The sequence below is a fragment of the Bombina bombina genome, chromosome 4 (genome assembly GCF_027579735.1).
Source record: "Bombina bombina isolate aBomBom1 chromosome 4, aBomBom1.pri, whole genome shotgun sequence".
Taxonomy (NCBI): domain Eukaryota; kingdom Metazoa; phylum Chordata; class Amphibia; order Anura; family Bombinatoridae; genus Bombina; species Bombina bombina.
Genome location: NC_069502.1, coordinates 1145960713 through 1145976552, shown reverse-complemented (window position 1 = coordinate 1145976552; position 15840 = coordinate 1145960713). Strand labels below are relative to the sequence as shown.

The window sequence follows — 15840 nt, the reverse complement described above, 5'->3', positions numbered from 1 at the left end:
TATAGGTTTTAGTTTGCTTGGACTTGAGAGATCTTGCTAATAATCGACCCGGTTTATTTGCTTCTGTATAAAACTTTTGTTTCAGTTTAAAGGGAATAGACTGTGCTTTTATATGTAGGTGTGTCATCATTTTATCCCTGTAAAATTTAAGTTGTTTTAATAGATTTTCCTCGGACGGGTGTAATTTGTGTAAATAATCCAATTGGGAAAGTTCCCTGGATATGTGGGTATGTTCTTCTCTGCTGATTTTATTTCTATTTGCCTTGATTTTTATTAGTACTCCCCTTATAAAACTTTTATGGGCCTCCCATATAATAGTAGGTGCTGATTCCTCTTGATTGTTATTATTAAAATACTCCTTCAACTCTTCTTCAATTATTTTTTGATCTACGGATCTAGTAGAAGCGAATCATCCAATCTCCAGCTAAATTCCCTAAATGGCGCAGATGACCAGTGAATTCTACATTTTACCATTGAGTGATCTGGCCAGGCTGTATGCAAAATAGACATGGCCTCCACATGTGATAAAGTGATGTGATCTACCAATATGTGATCTATCCTGGAGTATGTTTTGTTTGGGGCAGAGAAAAAACTATAATCTCTTTTATCCGGGTTAGAGACTCTCCACGTATCATGAAGGCCAAAAGTTTTGATGAAATTCCAAATTATCTTAAGAATTTTCTTGGATATGTGTACATTAGCATTGGAGCTATCTAATTTGGGATTTATCGGAATGTTAAAGTCCCCCATTTATAGTCAATTGTCCTACCTGGATGTCTTGAATTAAGGGTGTGATTGATTTAAAAAAATTAGCCTGTCCCTGATTCGGTGCATATATGTTCAGTATTGTAGTTGGTTTGTTAATTATATAACAGACCACTTATCGCCAGAAACCTACCCTCTTTGTCTTTGATTTGATCTATTAAATTGAAAGGGATTGACTTATGGACTAAAATACTTATACCCTTAATTTTTTTCTTTGTGTGTGCGCTATGAAAGTGTTGTGTATAGTTATTGTGTAAGTACTTTGGAATAGAACCTCTCTTGAAATGTCTTTCCTGTAAACCCACAATGTCACCTTGTTTTTTCAATATATCCCCCATAGCCAGAGATCTTTTGTGAGGACCATTAAAACCTTTCACATTTTGAGAAACTAAATGTACCATAGTTCCTGCCATCTTGGTTTCTTAACTGTACAAGATTTTGATCAAATATTTGATAATGAGGGACCTACACCATATATATATATATATATATATATATATATATATATATATATATATATATATATATATATATAAAAGGTTAAAAGTGGACTTTGTATCTAACCTTCTGAAAAGTGCTGCCACAACAAACATTAACATTCACCAAACAAAATAACTTTAAAAACAAACCTTAACTGGGTAGTAGTTACCGAGGGGTAAATGACTAATATGAATTCTGAGTGGAACTCTACCAGCCCAGTAAACAGCATTCAATTAGATCATGTTTCAGAAAACAAATGTTGGCTAGGAAATGCATGACAATCAATGAATATTTTAATGTATAAACCTGAAAATTTTGGCTAAGGTGCCTGAAAGGATACACTTCAAAGCCACTATTTAGTCATTTAGCCTGTCATCAGCTAAGTGTCCTTGAGAAGGTAAATTAATTTCTCTTTCGTTGCACTCTTTGCCATTCCATGCGTTATGGTTGAGGTGGGGCATCCTGTCTCGTAGGTTGGTCTTGACCAGTGATCTTTCCTGTATCTGATTTAAGAGGAGGGATTTCCAATGTTCGACAACACTCTGCCTTTTCTGCAGGATTTGTGCATGTAGCTCTTCTGTTGTTCCATATTGCTACCAGTTGGAATGGATAGCTCCATCTATATTTGATATTCATGGATCTGAGTTGTGATGTTTAGGGCAAAAGTTATTTTCTCCTCTGAAGTGTTCTACTGGATAAGTCAGCATACATCTGCAGGCTGACACCATCCTTTTGTATAGGGTGTTTCTCTCTTTCTCCCTTCATTATCTGTTCCTTCACTGTGTATTTAGTGATTTTGACGATAGTATCCCTAGGTGGGACCCCCTCTGGTGGGTTGGGTCTGAGCGCTCTATGCGCCCTATCTATTTCTACTGGGGAAGAATCATCTTGACTTCTTAAATTTGAAAAGAGGGATTGTAAGTACATAGGTAAATCTGCTGCTTGCACTTAGAATCCTATCAGCCAATCAGAATTCAAGGGACGCCGTCTTGGATGACATCATTTAAAGGAACCGTCATTCGTTGTGTAGTCGTCGGTCTGGATGGATGCTCCGCGTCGGCTGGCTTCAAGATGGACCCGCTCCGCTCCGGATGGATGAAGATAGAAGATGCCACCTGGATGAAGACTTCTAGCCATCTGGAGGTCCTCTTCTGCCCGGATCGGATGAAAACTTCTGCCCCTCTGGAGGACCACTTGTGCCCGGCTGGGTGAAGACGTCTCAAGGTAGGGTGATCTTCAAGGGGTTAGTGTTAGGTTTTATTAAGGGGGGATTGGGTGGGTTTTAGAGTAGGGTTGGGTGTGTGGGTGCTGGGTTTTAATGTTGGGGGGGTATTGTCTTTTTTTTACAGGTAAAAGAGCTGATTACTTTGGGGCAATGCCCCACAAAAGGCCCTTTTAAGGGCTATTTGTAATTTAGTATAGGGTAGGGATTTTTATTATTTTGGGGGCTTTTTTATTTTATTAGGGGGATTAGAGTAGGTGTAATTAGTTTAAAATTCTTGTAATTATTTTATTTTTTCCGTAATTTCGTTTTTTTTTTCGTACTTTATTTTATTTAATTGTATTATTTTATTTAATTGTAGTTAATTGTAGGTAATCTAGTAAATTAATTTAACGATAGTGTAGTGTTAGGTGTAATTGTAATTTAGGTCAGGATTTATTTTACAGGTAAATTTGTATTTATTTTAGCTAGTTAGTTATTAAATAGTTAATAACTATTTAGTAACTATTCTACCTAGTTAAAATAAATACAAAGTTGCCTGTAAAATAAAAATAAACCCTAAGATAGATACAATGTAACTATTAGTTATATTGTAGCTATCTTAGGGTTTATTTTATAGGTAAGTATTTAGTTTTAAATAGGAATCATTTATTTAATTGTAGTAATTTTATTTTGTTTTATTTAAATTATATTTAATTTAGGGGGGTTAGACTTAGGGTTAGACTTAGGTTTAGGGGTTAATAAATTTAATATAGTAGCGGCGACGTTGGGGTCAGCAGATTAGGGGTTAATAAATGTAGGTAGGTGTCGGCGATGTTAGGGACGGCAGATTAGGGGTTAATAAAATTTAACTCGTGTTTGCGAGGCGGGAGTGCGGCGGTTTAGGGGTTAATATATTTATTAAAGTGGCGGCAATGTCCGGTCGGCAGATTAGGGGTTAAAACATTTATTTAAGTGTTTGCTATGTGGGGAGGGGCCCGGTTTAGGGGTTAATAGGTAGTTTATGGGTGTTAGTGTACTTTTTAGCACTTTAGTTAAGAGTTTTATGTTACGGCGTTAGCCCATAAAACTCTTAACTACTGACTTTTAAATGCGGTAGGAGTCTTGACAGGAGAGGGTCTACCGCTCACTTTCTCCAAGACTCGTAATACCGGCGTTATGCAAGTCCCATTGAAAAGATAGGATACGCAATTGATGTAAGGGGATTTGCAGTAAGCTCAAGTCGCGGAATAAAAGTGAGTGGTACACCTGTACCTGCCAGACTCGTAATACGAGCGGGCATTAAAAAGCAGCGTTGGGACCTCTCAGTAATGATAGTAAATAATATTCTGACGGAAGGGATTTATATCTCCAAAGATTTGGAAGAGCTCCCACCAACCTAAAAAAAAGGTTGGCGTTGGATGGCGCAAATTTGGCATCCATTGCTGTTCCACATCTTTGGAGATAGAATTTTCCTTCAAATGAAAAATAATTATGGGTCAGTAAATACTCTATGGCCATTAATGGGAAGGCAATGGTGGCTTCATCAAATTCTGTGGCTTGTAATCCTTTCGTGTGAGGAATAGACGTATAGAGTGAAGATACATCTAAAGATATGAGTGTATAATTAGAATTCCATGGTATTTTTTGAATTTGTTGTATGAAAGAGGTAGTATCCTTTATGTAACTGGAAAGTGTCAAAACAAGAGGCTGTAGAAAAGTATCAATCAGCTCTGAAAGCAGTTCATTAAGAGAACCAATGCCTGCCACAATGGGGAGGCTGGGAGGGTTCAATGGATCCTTGTTGATCTTGGGAAAATAGTGAAAAATGGCTACAATGGGCAAAATGGGTACAAGATAATCAGATATGTTAGATGTAATAATTCCATTGTCTAAGCCATATTTCACTATTTCTTGAAGAATATTTTTGAATACATTGGTGGGATTAGATGGCAAAACCAGATAGGTATCTTTATCAGATAATTAGCGTGAAGTCTCTGATATATAATCACACCGATTTAATAGTACTAAATTGCCCCCCTTATCTGAATCACGTACTACTATGTCATTATTAGATGACAAATTCTTTAGTGCCTTGTTGTCTGCTGAAGAAAAATTGTTTCTAAAACTGTTTTTAATTTTCTTATCTAACTTGGTAGAACTTTCCTTTAGTTGTGAGTCCAACTTGATTAGTTGGGTTTCAATAGTTTGTTGAAAGATATCTAAAGTATTGCATCTTGCTTGTACAGGGCAAACTTTACTCCTATTCTTTAGATTTGAAAGCTCAATATCAGATGTGGAGGGACCATGTCTAGTTGTGTTAATATTAGTAGCATAGAGATCCTCCATATCCTGTATGCAACAATTTTCTTCAAATGTCAAACTATTGGTATTCTTACTACTAATAATATTAGAGGAAGAAGGATTCTGTGCTTCAAGATCCAGATCTTTTTCTGCAGAATCATTTACACTATTGTAAAAAAATTTTTTAAAGTAAGTGATCTAATGAATTTATTCAAATCTAGTATGGTTTGAAATAAATTGAAATGATTAGAAGGAGAGAAACTGAGTCCTCTCGAAAGCACGTTCATATTATCTTTACTCAATACATGATTTGATAAATTAATCACATTTTTTGTAGATATTTGTAAGTCTGTTTCTTTCTTATTCTCTGAGGATATCTGTTGGTTTTTTCATTGTCTATTGAGGTGCCTGGTTTTGCCCCCTCTATGCACTCTTTTCTTTTTTAGAATAGGATGTGGTGGGCCTAACTCGTTTTTTGACTGTTCTTGAGTATAGACAGTTGGTGTTTGTAGTACTGATGGTTGGTTAGTGTGTGTACTGATGTTACTATGTAACTCTGAGGCTGAATCGCTATCTGAAGTTTCATAATCATACTCAGTATCACTAAATGATACTTATTTGTCTTGTTTAAGTTTTCTAAACCTAGATTTCCTATCTTTATCATTTCTAGAGTTCAGAACTCTGTGTGACCAAAGATAAACACTTTTGGAATCATAATCCATTTTGTCCCTATTTAATTTGTGTACTTTAAATTCCCATAGCTCTTTTTGGAAATTTTGCATGTTTAATTTAAACTGGTTATCATAGAGACCAAAATCTGGTTCTGTTTACAATGATTTTAGTTCCTCTTGGATATCCTGCATTTGTCTAATTAAAGCCAACCTTTGTTTTCTTTTATATTAAACTAGAATATCCATGAGTGTTTGTGAACATTTAGTTAATGCAGCATTCCACTTATCAATAAATTCTAAACATGTTACATGAAAAGATGAAAATTTCTTAATTCTTAAGTCTCTGGGTATGTGTTCCCTCTTTTGGTAGAAGAGGAAAGTTTTTATATCCATCTCCAATCTAATGTCTTTCTTTCTTAGTTGATCCATTTGTACAAAAAGACTGTCCAAGTTCTGTTCTGCATCTTTTAGCCAGGTTTGTAATGTGTTAGTTGAGGTATCCAGAGTCTTAGTAAGATCCTCAAACACAAAGCACTCAGTTAATTCTTGATCCATATCCATGGTTATTAAAGAAAAAAATTACAAATATTTAGCCCAGAAGAGCTCACTTATAAGACATAATTCCAAAAAAAAATATGTAGATAGAATCAAAGTATAATGATTAATCAGATCATTCCAAAAGTCAAACTTCAGTCAGCACAATTTAAGCGCACTCGTCAGTCTGTCAAACACAAGATAAGTTAGAAGCCCCTGTAGTGTGATGTCAACCTGTATCACATACCGTCTATAATAAAAAGAGAAAAGAAACGTGGCGGTCTTCGGTGCTAACACTAGGCTGGTAAAGATATTATAACGTTGTAATGAGAACACATGTATGTTAGTAGTCTATTCAAAGTTCAAACACAGCAATGTGTCAGGTTATTAATGCACTCAAACTTCAGTTAGCACAGTTAGTAGCACACACGTGTATACAGCAAGTTAGTATCTTGTTGGGCAGCCCACACAGGGCTATCAGTCTGTGTCTTACGCTGAGTGGGGGACAAACAGAAGGTGGAGATCTTCTGTGCTGAAACCAGGCAGGAGGATGTAATATAACTTTCCAGTTTGGTCAAGTAGGACACTTGTTCACTGTTAGGAAACAGGTGGAAGGTAAACCTTATTATATAGGTATAAACAACCAATCATAACATACATTCACATAATTGATTTAACCCCTTAAATTCCTAAAAAGTATGTAAAAACATTAAATGACTGCTTTACAAAGAAAGAATCAGCATTGGGTATCAAACCCAGGGATAATAATTTCAACAGTGAGAAAATAAAGAAAACATAAGTATGTAAAAAATGAAATAGATTTTCTAATACGTGCACTTATGAATATATTTCAGAGCTGAATATCCCTAAATGTTAAAGGGACACTGAACCCAAATTTTTTCTTTCGTGATTCCAATAGAGCATACAATTTTAAGCAACTTTCTAATTTACTCCTATTATCAAATTTTCTTCATTCTCTTGGTATCTTTATTTGAAATGCAAGAATCTAAGTTTAGATGCCGGCCCATTTTTGATGAACAACCTGGGTTGTTCTTGCTGATTGGTGGAAAAATTCATCCACCAATAAAAAAGTGCTGTCCAGAGTCTAAACCAAAAAAAAGCTTAGATGCCTTCTTTTTCAAATAAAGATAGCAAGAGAACAAAGACAAATTGATAATAGGAGTAAATTAGAAAGTTGCTTAAAATTGCATGCTCTATCTGAATCTTGAAAGAAAAAAATTTGGGTTCAGTGTCCCTTTAAGTAAAGTGCTGATAATTTATTAACTCTTAATAAACCATTATTATACACCATTATCATACATGCTTTTACATCTTGTGTTGCAGTACTTTCTTCTTTTAACTCATTTTTTAAAGGCTCGGTGCCGAAAAGAGACTGTTATTGCCAGAAATTTCCGCTTCTACAGGCGCATACGGGTACCAAGAGTTTTATATATATATATATATATATACAGTATACATCGATATATTGAATTATTCATTTTTGCAATCTTAAATTACCAACATATGGCAAAAACAGCCCGAAAAAATTATATAATATAAATATAGGCAAAATAGATACCTAAAAAATGTTTTTTTTTCATAATCAAGACATGGCGGCGTAAATATTTATGGGGATATACTGTGATAATTAGGGAGTAAATGCTTTTTCCGACAGGCAAAAATGATAATTATTACGCCCCAGCTCGCCTTTTACTAAACGCGCAAAATTACATCTATTAGTTCGCCTAGCCTTTGATAAATCTACCCCCTGGTGTCAGGAATAAACAAATGCCAGAAACAGAGGATAGCTTTGTTATTCGTTTGCCAAGTCTAATATTTTTAACATCTATCATTTACTTTTATTTGAGGACACAGTTCCAGCTTAATAGAGAATCATCTGGGAAATCAGAGGTGCATGTATGTCCGTCTACAGTTATAAAGAAATTATGCAAATTACACAGAGTCATACAAAATGGTTCAACAAAATAAAGAAGAATATAGCTGGCAAAGAGGGAAATAATATTTTTTATAGGACTACCATATGTAATGATTTACTTTTGGGAGATGTCATGGGCCCCTCTGGTTTCTGTACTTCTGAGCCCATACATGGATGACATCGCTGATTACTATTGGGTACAAGTAGAACGATTTGGGACAATAATTACAACCTATACTGTAGTGTAATTAAGAACACAACCCTTATATGATAGATATGATGGAAGGTGTCCCGTGGGAATGTAACATATGTAGAAAGCTCAGGAGTCATACATACTTATTTATAATAGCAATTCAACGGTTAGAGTTTTGCACCCAGCAGATATGGCAAAAATTATATTTCTTATAGCAGAGAACAAATTATATCTGTCTTTGAATGTCCCCTATGAGGTACTTGAAAACTAATTATAATTTAAGAAACTTGGTTGATGGAAACTGAGCAGTTGTTTTATAAACTGAAATTACAGAACTTGAACATATATATATATATATATATATATATATATATATATATATATATATATATATATATACAGTTGGAAAAAGCTCCTCATTAATGTCAATGGTTTTGGAATAGGGTGTCCAACAAGCTCATATATGTGTGATTATACCCCTGTCTGGGGTTAACTGCTTGTGACTCTGGGGACAGCACAGCTTCCTGTGAGTGCCAGTGGCACCCAGGGCTGAGCATGTTACAGGGTCATGGGATGTGTACCCGGTCCGGTATGAGAGTGCAGTTCCCTTCCATGTTTTGTATATGTCTAGGGTGATTACATATGCCTGTGCACCCTTCGCTTGTTCCCAGTTTGTTTGGATTTGAAAGCTTGCATTGTGTGGCTGTTTTAGGGTCCCAGGTATTGGAAAAGGTACTTGGGCTTGTCCCATTTGGCCAGATGCGGTAACTAACCTTTCCATTTTTGCTTTTAAATCTTAGCTGAGAGCTTGTAAGTGTGTTGTATTAATTTGTTTTGTAATTTTCCCTATGGTTCTTGCACCCAGACCTGTCTGGGGTTAACTGCTTGTGACTCTGGGGACAGCACAGCTTCCTGTGAGTGGCACCCAGGGCTGAGCATGTTGCAGGGTCATGGGAGCTTTTAAGTGAGTGCTGGGTTTTCTCTGTGTTATATATATATATATATATATATATATATATATATGTGTAATTATATATATATATATATGTGTGATTATATATATATGTGTGTGTGATTATATAATGTATATATATATATATATATATATATATATGTGTGTGATTATATAATGTGTATATATATATATATATATATATATATATATATATGTGTGATTATATATATCTATGATTATATATTTACGTGATGGTCAGTTTCAGTTTCTGGTCATATAGTGTATATTCCTATTGTAATTGGGTCACCTGTTACTCATTGGGTCACCTGCTTTTTCAACACATAACAAGAGAATGAAAACATTTTTATGACAGAAATAAATTGGAAAGTTGTTAAAAATGTAATGCTCTGAATCATGAAAGCAAGTGCGATGTAAAACACAAATGTAAAAAATGTACATTACAGAAATTAGTCCATAAGAATGCTAAAAACACTTTCTACAGTGCCCTCTACCCATATATTTAAAAAAAAATCATATATCACACAAAGTCTTTCAATTTGTTGATATTGTATTTGTATGGAACTAATAAAAGAAAACAGTCATAGAGGAAAACTACACAGTAGGCATACGGTAATACTGCAGTAAGTTTTGTTCGGTCCTGAGTAAACTTTCAAACAATCCTGGTCCTCAGGGCAGTGCAAACATCAAACAATAAATATATATAGTGTTGGAGTCTGTCTTACCTTGTCCGGTCCACGGGTGCGTCTGTGGTGCTTTGTTATCAGACCGGTGTCCGGATCAACTTCCTTTTTGCCTGAGACCTCCTCCGATCAGACGGTATCCAGGGTCTCCAGGTTACTGCGTGACACACCCTCCTCAGACGCGTGCAGTTGCTCACCTGTGATTGGAGTAACTTGGTTGTGCCTGCCCTGCTCAAAGTAGGACCAATCCGGAGTGAAGAAGGGAGGAGACACACAACCCTATTGGTGTCTGCGTCCGTGCTCACTGTGGGGAATCCTGAAATTACTACACAAATGAAGAGTCAGGAGCACCGGTAGACGGAAAGGGTAGCTTTTATTCTCTCATAAACAGCTACAAAATAAAAATTCCAATGCTTGCTTCATATGGTAAAATTGCTTCATATGGTACAAATTCTGTATGCTCAGAATTTCATGGGCTTGACAGCAGCTGATTGGTGAATTGGAGAAAGGAAAAAACAGCTGACATGTTTCGGCTTTGCAGCCGTACTCTTAGCTGATAAAAGATTAAAACCAAGCGCCCTTTTTCTAGGGCGTACCTTTCTCCAATTGGCCAAACAGTAAAACCAATCAAAGATTACTTTAACTCATAAATGAATCAATGAAAAAATGAGTCAATTAAACAAAGCGCAGGCACACATATTTTAACATTTGCATATACTGTTCCTTGCTGATAATCTCAAAAAATATACTCTACTTCTTGAAATCAGAAAACATTACCCTATTCTGAAATGCCTTTTCTTTTTAACTAGTCTAGACATTGTTTACTAACAGTATTTTTGCAATTTCTGCCTCTGACTTATTATGACTATTTACATAATACCCTTACTGTTTGGATCCTGAGGCGTAATTGGCCATTCAGGATATCTTTTTGGCAAAGAGAGATACCTGGTGTAAACAGTCACCTCTACGTATTGTCAATTTAATTAAATGTAAAGGTGTGTATTTGAGTGCATCAAACTTCTTTGTGCATTAGTCTAAAAAACGTTAAGACGTGAAATCACATATGTGTTACTAGAAAGGACACTATTATAAACTGAGGGATAATTTGTGTTAATGGATCTTTAAATTCAGAATTGGAATCTGAAATAAATCACATTAATACCAGTAATTGATCAAGTCATAGGAGGAGTTTAATCCAGAAGGTGTTCTGGTTCTCAATTTAAAGATCCAGAACACCTCCTGCCTACCCAAAAGTACCTCTCTATCACCCCCTCTTGACGGCACTAAAATTCTTTCTATAGCCGTCCATCTGAAGCTATCCGTATCTTTGTCATGTTTTTGTGCGAAGTGTTGTACCAGTGGGGTAGTTGATCTACCAATCCTAATTGTTGAAAGATGTTCTCTAATGCGTGATCTTATCTCTCTCGTCGTAAGACCTACATATTGAATCTTACAAATTGTGCAAGTGATTAGATAGATCACATACTTTGATCTACATGTGATGCAAGTTTTAATTTCAAAGGACTGGCCTGTGATGGTGGACTGGAAAGTGTCTCCACAAATTACTTTTTCACAGGCCACACAGTCCCTGAAATTGCATCTATGCATTCCCTTCATTGTCAGCCAGGCTGACCCTCCCTGCTGTGTAGTCTTAAGTTTTGTTGGGGCTAACCTATTGCCAATCGTCATATTCCTTTTGTAGGCAAAATGACAACCTGTTTTGGCAATATCCATTAGATCATCATCAGCAGAAAGCATGTTAAAATGCTTCTTGATGATTCCACAGACTTCACCATATTCCATAGAATAGTCTGTGATGAAGAGTGGGCCTTTGTCAAACTGTTTGTAGTTAGGACCAATAGTTTTGTCCTTAGGTAGTAAAAGGTCTTTCCTGTCCAATCCATCTGCCCTATTTCTTGCTTTCTTTATTGTTTTATGCTCATAACCTCTGTCTTTGAGCCTCCGTGTTAAATCATTACTCTCCTTCACATAATGTACAGGGTCACTACAGTTTCTCTTAACCCTTATGTACTGTCCCTTTGCTACTGCACTAAATACATGTTGGGGATGGCAGCTTTTTGCGTGAAGTAAGGTGTTCCCCGTTATTGGCTTCCTGTAGATAGTTGTAGTTATTTTCTCACCTATGTTACCTATGAGAGTGACATCAAGATAATTGATGTTGCAACTGTCACTTTCAAAGGTGAATTCAATCCCTTTGTCATTACTGTTTAAGTAATCAACAAAGGCATCAACCCCTGTTGTGCTACCTCTCCACACAAACAGGAGATCATCAATGAATCTCCTGAAAAAGACAATATTGTCTTTAAAGGGGTTTTCTTCTCCAAATATGTGGCATTCCTCCCACCAACCCATGAATAGGTTGGCGTAGGAGGGGGCAAATTTGGCCCCCATGGCCGTGCCACACATTTGGAGATAGTGACTGCCATTAAACTCAAAAAAATTATGTGTTAAGAGAAAAAGTGTGACTCTATGCACATAATCACATAATGTGGAGTTATTACCATAGTATTTTCTCATATAGTAATCAACCGCTTCTAGCCCCATCTCATGGGGGATAGAAGAGTACAGAGATTTCACATCAACGGTGACCCACCTGTAGCCTTCCTGCCAAGTGATATCTGACACCAAGTTTAAAACATGTTTGGTGTCTAAAACATAGCTCGATAGACGTTTAATCATTGGCTGTAAGAGTGCGCCAAGCCACTCCGATAGAGGCTCAAAGAGAGACCCAATGCCACTAACAATGGGCCTGCCTCTAACATCCAGGAGTGACTTGTGCACCTTTGGCAGGTGGTTAAAAATGGGCATTCTAGGGTGGCTCACAAATAGATATTCACATGTATCTTTATCTAATAGTCCCAATTCGAGACCATCATCAATTAGATCCTTAAGCTGCCTCTGAAAATCCTTTGTAGGATCCGAGTTCAATATCCTATATTCCTTAGTATTAGAGAGTTGCCTGTTTGCCTCCTTGACAAAATCGTCTTTGTCAAGGATAACTACAGACCCACCCTGAGCGAATTACCAAATTGGGATTCTCACTCAGTTTTTGTAATGCCTGTCTTTCAGTCACTGTAATATTTTGCTTGTAAAGCCTCTCACGATAATATAAATCAGTGAGATCCTTTTCCACTCTTGAGTGAAATTTTTCAATTACGGAACCTCTGTCCTGGACAGGGTAGAATTTTGAGGGCTTCTTGAATTTGGGCAGAACAGCGTGTGTTTCATGTGTATTAGGCTCTTCATCATCCATCAATGTTAACAGAGTCCTAACATCACACTGTTCTCCGAAACTCAATGTGTCCTCTTGTGTTAAAACACCTGTCGACAAATGGCCCAAGTCATTAGTTGTTGAATCCCTATGTGATTTGGATTTTTGAAAGTGCTTATGAAGGGTCAACTTCCTCACAAGTTTGTTTACGTCTAACAGTGTATTGAAAAGATTGAAACTGACTGTCGGAACAAATCCCAGACCCAGTTCCAAAACTTTTATTTCAGTTTTGTTCAATACGTATGTTGATAAATTGATAATACTCATGGTCTTTAAATCATTTACTTCTTCCTTCGTGTGTATCTTCCCTTTGGAGTATCTTTTATATCTCGCCCCTCCACGTCTCTTCTTGGAGGGGCCAGCGAAAAAACCTGGTTAACCTGAGCATTTTCTATGCTATCAACAGTATTAGAACTGTTATCTGCGGCTACCTCTGGTTTATTTAAATTATATTTGGAGTAAGCGTATGGCCTCGCATTCTTGAGGATTGGTGCCTTGGGTGTACTATCCTCTTTGGGTCTAACTATTTGTATTGTAGACTGTGATGTATTAGTACTGAGGGGATAGGGTGTATATCCTGTGTCTGTATCCTCCCCTCCTGAGCTCGAACTCTCACCCTGTGAATCAGTTTCATTGCCTGAAAACTGTATTCTATGCTGACCTCTTCTACCCCTGCCTCTTTGTCTCTGTCTGTTACCCCTCCTATTGCCAGATCCTCTTCTAGAGTTATAGTCTCTCCTTCTAATAAAACGTTCCCTACGATTCCAAATATAAACTAAATTGTTATTGAAATCTGTTTGGTCATGTATAAACTTGTTATGCTTTCTATCAAGTAATAGTTGTTTGGACTCCGCTATAGTATCTTGAAGAATCTGATCTAGTACTGGGTAATCTATATCTGTGCTGTGAGAATTTAGCTCATTTTGAATGAGAGTAATCTTCTCAGATATAACCTTAAGCTGAGTAGTTTTATATTGTACTAAAAGTACCATTAATTTAGCTGAACATTCTGATAAAGTATCGTTCCATAATTGTATAAACTCTTTATCTTCGGTTATAAATGTGGGGAACTTGTTCATACGTAGTCCCCTTGGAATTAAACTCAGCTCATTATATTTATTTAGCGTAATAATGTCCCACTTAAGTCTATTTTCTTTGACAAGTAAATCCTCCATATCCTCAAATAAGGCCGTCAGGGTAAATTTGGTTGGATCTGTAGAAAAAATGGCATCAATCTCTCTTGAATGCTCATCCCTTTCAGTGGCAGTCTGTAGTGAATACAATATATTTGCTTGACCTTGCATAACGTCAGTCCTGGTATCCATCTTAAACCCCCACCTCCGGAACGAAAAAGAAACAATATACCAATATAGCCTATGTGTAGTGTCAGGCGGGATTCAACGCCAGAAATTGAAAACAGTCATAGAGGAAAACTACACAGTAGGCATACGATAATACTGCAGTAAGTTTTGTTCGGTCCTGAGTAAACGTTCAAACAATTAGCCCCAACAAAACTTAAGACTACACAGCAGGGAGGGTCAGCCTGTGTAAGGATTCCAGGCCACCTTTTCCTTCTCTCCCTTACCTGCACTCCCTACCTGCTTTTAAATCGTCACCTGACTGCAAACAGGTGCTTAGTAATTAGACTTGCAGCAGCTAACAGCATTATTGCAACTTCGCTTCTGTGAATCAGCTTTAAGCCTAAATCTTTGGATTACAAAATCTACTTGCCAGAAATCTACTCTTGTCAACCTTTTCAATATTGGATTACTAATTTGGGATAGCTTTGCTCCTGTAAAGCACTTTCTGTTTCTTGACAACATTCTCATCAGCCGCTCTACTCTCAGATATCCCAAACCTAAACAAACCATCTTGTGTATTAAGCCGTTCCCTTCACTGGCTTTCTATTGCACATTCAACCTTTTGGATTATATATTTCCTTTTCCACCTAAGGCCAAGCGAACTTAATACACTGAGGTGCATATACAAACAGCATAAACCGCTGTCACTCAAAATCACTGAATCCTCTACGTCATCGCTTCTCCGGAGCTTCAGACTACAAGCCGCTGTCACTCATAAGGTCTGTTCCGCCCCCTCCTCCTCTCAGCTCCGCTGTGTAGCGGTTTCGGATTTTCAGCCTGTCAGCAGTAACAGACGGCTCTGCTCAGAACATGCTTGTAAGCGTAAGGACTCCAGCTGCTCACAAGTAGTGACGATTCTCAATGCTACAGGTTTCTAAGTTTGTACCAACTCTTGTAGCGCCGCTGTCAGTTTCTGGGTTATCCGCTCTAAAGTAATTAAGTGTGAAGCTCCTATTATCATATTCCTGTTACAGCCACTATTTGAAGTAATCCTATGACTACCTTTTGTTTCTTTTGGCAAGTGTCACTAGTAAACATAACCTCATACTGAAAGTAAGCTCTGATACATCCTTCCAGTATCCTTTGTTGAAAGACATACATTCTACCTTCTGCTTTAAAATAACATTAACTTTTTCACCTAATTTCAACCAGTCTATGCTGATTAATAGCCTGAAGTATATTGGTGATACAACACTGTATGTTTTCAAGTCTGCACTTGTGATCTCTTGCTTTACCTATTAAGGGGTTCATCTCTCAAAGCTTACAGAACTCTCAAAGCTTACAGAATTACTAAGCCACGATGGATCCAGCAGACTTGCCAAATTTTGTCTACAATTTGTCCCACAGGGTGGATGAACTCACTCAGGGGATGAGAGATTTAAAGGCCGAAAATAACACTCTAAAGAAAGCATTTCAAGATATGACAGCCTCCAAAGCTCATACATCA

The 15840-nt window shown here is 36.9% G+C and overlaps 1 protein-coding gene and 1 long non-coding RNA gene across 3 annotated transcripts in view; one reads left to right on the top strand and one right to left on the bottom strand.

Annotated features, from left to right (window-relative positions):
• The window catches only part of HHIPL2 (HHIP like 2), a 245544-nt gene that overhangs the window by 71594 nt on the left and 158110 nt on the right, over window positions 1-15840 (top strand). The gene's annotated exons all lie outside the window — the stretch shown is intronic.
• The window catches only part of LOC128658071 (uncharacterized), a 117099-nt gene continuing 106925 nt past the window's right edge, over window positions 5667-15840 (bottom strand). The window contains exon 2 of the long non-coding RNA XR_008402129.1: window positions 5667-6549. This is a non-coding gene — a long non-coding RNA (uncharacterized LOC128658071). The remainder of the gene's footprint in view (window positions 6550-15840) is intronic.